The 6,348-nt window shown below is 38.8% G+C and overlaps 1 protein-coding gene across 1 annotated transcript in view; it reads left to right on the forward strand.

Annotated features, from left to right (window-relative positions):
* The window catches only part of LOC307011478 (serine/threonine-protein kinase SBK1), a 381,893-nt gene that overhangs the window by 331,566 nt on the left and 43,979 nt on the right, over positions 1–6,348 (forward strand). The gene's annotated exons all lie outside the window — the stretch shown is intronic.

Below are 6,348 nucleotides of genomic sequence, written 5' to 3' on the forward strand. Positions count from 1 at the left end.
GAAAACTTTTCTGTTTTTAGTACATCGTTGCCATGTAAACTTACCCTTAATATCCAGAAACTGAAATCTATGTAGCCTAATGGGTGGGATAATGTACAGACAGCTGGTTAAAATAAACCCTGAGAGGGTGATCAAGACCCTGAGTGCAAAGAGGTCTTATATGTCTGTAATGTATATGATCGCTTACATAAATGTATGTATTTCAATCTCTCTCTTTACATGCCAATACACCCACCACCACACCCCTATCCGTACATACACACACTCACACATCTACTCGCTGCTGCAGCCATCCAAGGTCTACAATTGAAAAGCTGGCTGGTATTGGACGCAGAGTGGGTGTGGCCTGCTGCAGTGGCAGAGAGAGAGAGAGAGAGAGAGAGAGAGAGAGAGAGAGAGGGGGGGGGGGGGGCTTCCCCATATGAGCAGAAGACATGAGGTGGGTCTCCCCTCCTCCCACGCACAACCAGAAACCATGAAAATCAGCCCTCAATCTGCCATAAATTAAACATCCGTAGTGCTTCACTCACTTCCGTCACATATTAGACAAGAAGATGCAAAATACGCTAACGACAAATCGAGTGATTTGGAAAAAGGCCATTTTCTGTCAAATGATCCCAAAGGAAGGAGGGAGGGTGAGTGGGAGGGAAGAAATATACAAATAAATAAATAAAAGGGAGTACCAAATGTAGGGAGCAAGGTTTTTTTCCCAGGCACAAAATAAAAAAATTAAAACAAAACAATAACAAACAAATGACAAATAAATAGATAAAATAAAGTATCAATAGGACAATAGTTTTTCTTCAGGCATATGACAAAAAATTTTTTTATATATAGATAAAAAAATTTATTAAATAAAATCACTACAGTAAGGGACAAGCAAAAAAAAAAAGTGGCACTTGTGCCATTTTCTGTCAAATTAGCTCAATTCCCTTGTGACATGAAGTTCCCACAGCTTTAAAAATAGCAAAATGATTCGGTAGACCTCACCTAGTTATGTATAGTTATGTTTGCGTGTAACGTGACCTGCGTACAGACAGCTGTTAGCCGCAAGCGCTAGCTAGTGTTACAGCCCACTGCGCTCTTACTCAGCGTGGTCCAATTTAGAGGGAGACCTTACACCTTAGTAGTGTAATGACAGCTGCCAGGGAACACTCTTGGGGGAGCGGTGCGTTTGGTGGGGGTTCGAAGAGCACATCTATTTCACACTTGACCATTCTAGCTGTACGTAAGCAGACCAGCCCTGGTGGAAAAGCACCAGCAGCGACAGCTGTCAAACGCAGGGAATTCCTGCAGACTTAAATGTTGAACGACATTTAAGGCTGTTAATCTCGATGTATCGAACCCTCATTATTCAAATGAGACAGGAGGTGTTGCCATGGCGAGCCTGGTTGACGTGGGGCTGTCAATCACACCGTCCTGTCCTGCGATAACAGCATTGCCGATGACATTTGGTGGGGGAGGGGACGAGGAAAACGTGCATGTCGGAATGAAAGAAGGGGGGCAATTAGGTAGAGATAAAAGATTGTTCAATTATACACGATCCATGCGGGTCTAAAGCAAACGCTATTACAGAGAGCTAACATTATCTCTCTGATGCTAAAGTGGATCATAGATTTTACTCCAAACAGATCTGACTGTTGTTCAGTGTGTTGAGGAGGCAAGAATAAGACATGATAATTGTCTTACAAATGGATAGCAGTTAAAATTAAGTGAGCAAATGTTTGGAATTGCTTATATTGCCGAGACAGCTTGTGTCCACTTAATCTGATACACCCACACACACAAATGTAGAGGAAACATCAGCATGTATATCTCTATCTTCCCTGTTAAACAAACATTTAATATAGCTCAAACAATGTGAAAGGTGCTTTTAACTTTTAACTTAATATGTAACATTTTGCAAGTCAACATTTCTCTCCAAAACCCCGCCCTCTAAAGACATGTTAGCAAAGCCAATAACAGGAATGTTTCTTTTGAAGACTTTTGTTTTGCAAATGTTTTCACCTGACGTCTAACATACACACACACACACGCACGCACACACACATGGTCTGCTAAGACAGTCAGCGGGCGTGCTGTCAGGTCCAATTTAGTTTTAAACATTCCATTCTTCACTGATAACCTTTGTGCAGACCATGCATTACATCGAGACAGAAAACAATCTATGCTGAATTGTGCTGCTAAATGCTTCAATGATCAGCAAACCTAAAAATAAAAAGGACACAGCTCAATTCCAACGTTGTCATCCCTCAAGCAAATACTTTATTCTTCTTAACCATTTTGAAGTTAAGAATAATAGTAATAGCAGATCTGTCACGTCAACTCTCTGAGAGTTTGGCATGGTAATGGATATGACAATGTTGATATGTTTGGTCTTGATGGAATAGATCTGTAATGCTTCTGTAATAAGTAAGACATGCTGCTGCTGCTGTACAATATAGCAAACATGAATTTCCCATAGCAGATCTATACAGGTGGAGCTGGGGAAGGTGGAGGATTTGCTAATGCAAATGCTGATCAAGCATTTGAAGGTTGAGCAGCGAGCTCACTGGCTAATGATACAGTAGGAAACCAATCAGCTGTGCCCTATATAGAGAAGGTTGTGATTGCAAGCAGACGAGTTGAGAAGGACCTATCAGCCTGCGGCACCTAGAATTTCATGACAGAATTTCTAATTTCTCCATATTACCTATAGCCTCAACAGGACAGGCAAGGTTTCTGATTATGAATAGGCATTGTTGGTGCTTAAACATGGACAGTAATACGTTGATGTCAGAAAATCTTCATAAATACAGAGCATGTCGCTTTTGCAGCTTGGTTTCAATAAACAGACGGGGAAGAAACGTTTAAAAATTAAATGAAAAAACAACCCTTACTGTACGTTTACACCGCCGCCGGCGAGAGCGGCAAAATTCGCTCTCGCCGCCCTGCCATCGACGCCGTGAGATTCGGGGACTCTCTGGCGCTCTGACGTAGATTTTAGAATGCGTGATTTTTTTAAAACTTTATTTAAAGGAGCCGCAAAGCAAATAAGAACTGAACATAAATCAGTATCATATTTTGTGCATACTGGTCAACCGTAGGGTATAAGTTAACCTATTAAAATCTTTTAAATGTGAAAGTAACAAAACACCAACAATTTCAGACACCTTTTTCCATTCGTCGTTCTTTTTATTAATGTCCCTGTATGTAAACAGGGACACGTCGTACAATAACGGGAAACCCGCAACAGAAATAATTAACTTTTCCTCCATTTTGCTTAGGAACTAATGTGGTCGGAACCAAAGTTTACAGGAGTGTGTTCTCTGGTATCCTCTCAGGCGGAGGACTTCTACATTCCGATTGGTTGCCGCCGAACCGCGTCATAGCTTATTACCATAAAGTTGACAAATTTCAACTCTTCTCGCCGCTCTCGCCGTCCAAGACGCGCCGCGCCGCCCTCGCCGCCGGCTCTCATTGAAAATGAATGGCTTCCAGCCAATTTGACGCTCTCGCCACCGGCGGTGTGAACATACAGTTAATCCAAAAAAAAATAAAAAAAAATACTCCTAATTAACTTTCTTAAAACATGTTTCTTATTGTAAAGAATTCATTGCAGGATGCTATTACAAAAACAAAAACAATGTCTTTACCAAAATATAATAATATCTACATTTCCACTCACATCACTTTGGCTGCACAGACTATTGTATAATATTGAAGACATTGTTTTAGAAATCTTGCATAAAGTCTAGCCCAACATGTTTTTCTTTGTAAATATATTTCTTAAATTGGAACTGCATCAAATCGCAAATGTAAAAATGGGTAGAATAGAAATGAATGTTGACATCAACCTCTATATCTTACTGAATGTTTTCATAGTACAATGAATATCTCAAAAGATAAATGTAATTCCTCAAGACATGACTCACTTTAAATGCTGATTAGTGGCAGTAACACCCATGACTAATGTTTATCAGAAACATGCAGTTCTGACTAACATAATGGATTTCCAATAACAATAACACCACTAGCACTGCAGCTGCTCAGTTCCTCGATATCAAAGTGTAAACCAGGAAAGAGTTGTCCACATCCCTTCCAATTCCATTCATGGCAAGTCTTCCAGACGATGTCATTATTTCACTCTGAAAACAGACTAAGAATAACACAGCTAACAAGAGACCTGAAAGGGTCCTTATATGGCCAAAGAGAACAGGGCTTTACGCCAGACCCAACATTAGACCTCACAGCACAGGGGGCCCTGTGAGCCACAATGACTCAAATCAGGGACCGCGAGTCTGTGCCGCTGGAATGTGAGGATCGGGAACTCTGTGTGAGGGACACATGAGGATGAGATAAGTCTTCTGTCTTAGATAAGATCATGTGTGACTGTGACTCCAGCCCATCCTGTGATTCCAATGTGAGCTCGGATGATTACAGAAGAGCTGTCACAGAAAAGCTGGAGTCACATGCTGATTATTTTCGTAAAACACTGATTTACAGAGCACCGCTCTGCTCTGTCCACGTCAAGGCTGGATATGGTTACTTAGCAAGTGTCGACAGCTTCTAAAATGTTTGTATGAAGCCTGAGAGGTTCAACCTTTACAGACCCACTAAAACACTAATCCAACTCAGCAGCCTCAAATATAGATATATTAAGGTGGAAAAAGATCAAACTTTCATTAAAAACATTCTTTTGATAAAAAAAAACACATTTGCTGGAGAGTAGTATGCATTGAAAAATTACTTTGTCTTGTTTTCCAGTAAAAATACCTTAAATCCCTAAAATGAGACAAATGTTTCTTCAAGCAATACTCAAATGTAAATAGGATGAAATATAATATGCACAACCAAATAATGAAGCATAATTTGTATAGTGACAATCATTTTTTGAAGTATTGCATCTTATTCATACTGAAAGCACTATTTTGTTTTGATCTCTTCTGAAATGGGTTTGGTGTTGAAGAGATGGAAGAACAGAGGAAGAGATATGTATTATTCATATACTGGGGTATTTACACTACACTGTGAGGTAGATCAAAGAATACCACGGAATCACAATTCTGGTAGAGTTGAACAAAACATCATGTTTTCCATTTTTCTCATGGTCACAATTTGACCATCAAATATGGAAATACTATCAAATATGAGAAACACCTTTAGACAAGACATATAAGATATAAAAAAATAAAAAATATATATTAAATCTATAAAGGAATGATATCAAAAATAAGCATATTTTGTCTAACTGCACTGGGGGGGTTTTCTGCCAGTGCAGTAAGAAAAAACACATCTGTATTTAATGAACATTTTCTCTGAAAAAACTATCTTACTATCTTACAAATTGTTGCTTCTCAATACATTTATCTTATTTCAAGGATTTTTAGGTAATATAACTGGGAAAACAAGTACAAAAAAAAGGCATGAAAATCTCATACATTTCATGAATGTCTTTCCTGCTGACCGTCATGAATTTTTTTTAAATTGAACATTCATTCAATATTTCACATCTTCTGAAGAGATATCTTTCTGTGAGGAAGGCTAGAATTTGCTTAAAATCTGTGTCTCAAATCAAAATCCTCAATCAAGTTTAATTCAATTATGCTACTTTAAAAAATCATCACTGGTTCTCATCTGTCTAATCATTGGTAGCATGCGTCTTTAGGAAGACTTTGCAAGATGTTGCTCCATATGGGTTTGGGATATCTGGGTGAGTAAATGATGACAAAAATCCTAATTGTTGGATGAATTAACCATTCAATGCAAAAGTACCATCAATACTAAACTAAAACAGGGGGGGTAAAGACTCAAGAAGCTGGAGCTTTGCTCAATCCCTAACATTTCACTTTATTTCAATTGCTATGTTTTTATCCAAAGTTGCAAAATAGGGATATCGCATAAAACAATTGTGAATAAAGCACCGTTTCCATCCAGTGAGCCAAAGGAAATAAAATCATCCCTTCCTGATAAACTGGCCCTAAATATCACCAAGAAAAATGGAAGTTTCTGCAGTAGAAGCCGATATATAATAATTTTCATTCATAATAAATGACTTGCACCTCAGAGCACGCAGACAAAACGCAATAAACGTGTTATCTTGCTTTTGGATGCGTCTGTTTAGGAATGCAGTTGTGTACGATAGTTCTGGAAGGGATTTATACCAAACCACTTTGACGACAGACTTTGTTCAGGCATTTCAGAACAACCAAAACAGCATTTCAGATGCATTACAACAAGATTGGTCCAGTGGTTAGTCCAGTTATGCCGATGCTTGATGCGCATCGAGGAATTTATTCAGTAAATACCTTTCTAAATGCACGTTTTCTTATTAGATAAAAAAAATGCATTCGACTCAATTGACTGTTC

The sequence above is a fragment of the Phoxinus phoxinus genome, assembly GCF_949152265.1.
Source record: "Phoxinus phoxinus genome assembly, chromosome: 15".
NCBI classification, from domain to species: Eukaryota; Metazoa; Chordata; class Actinopteri; order Cypriniformes; family Leuciscidae; genus Phoxinus; species Phoxinus phoxinus.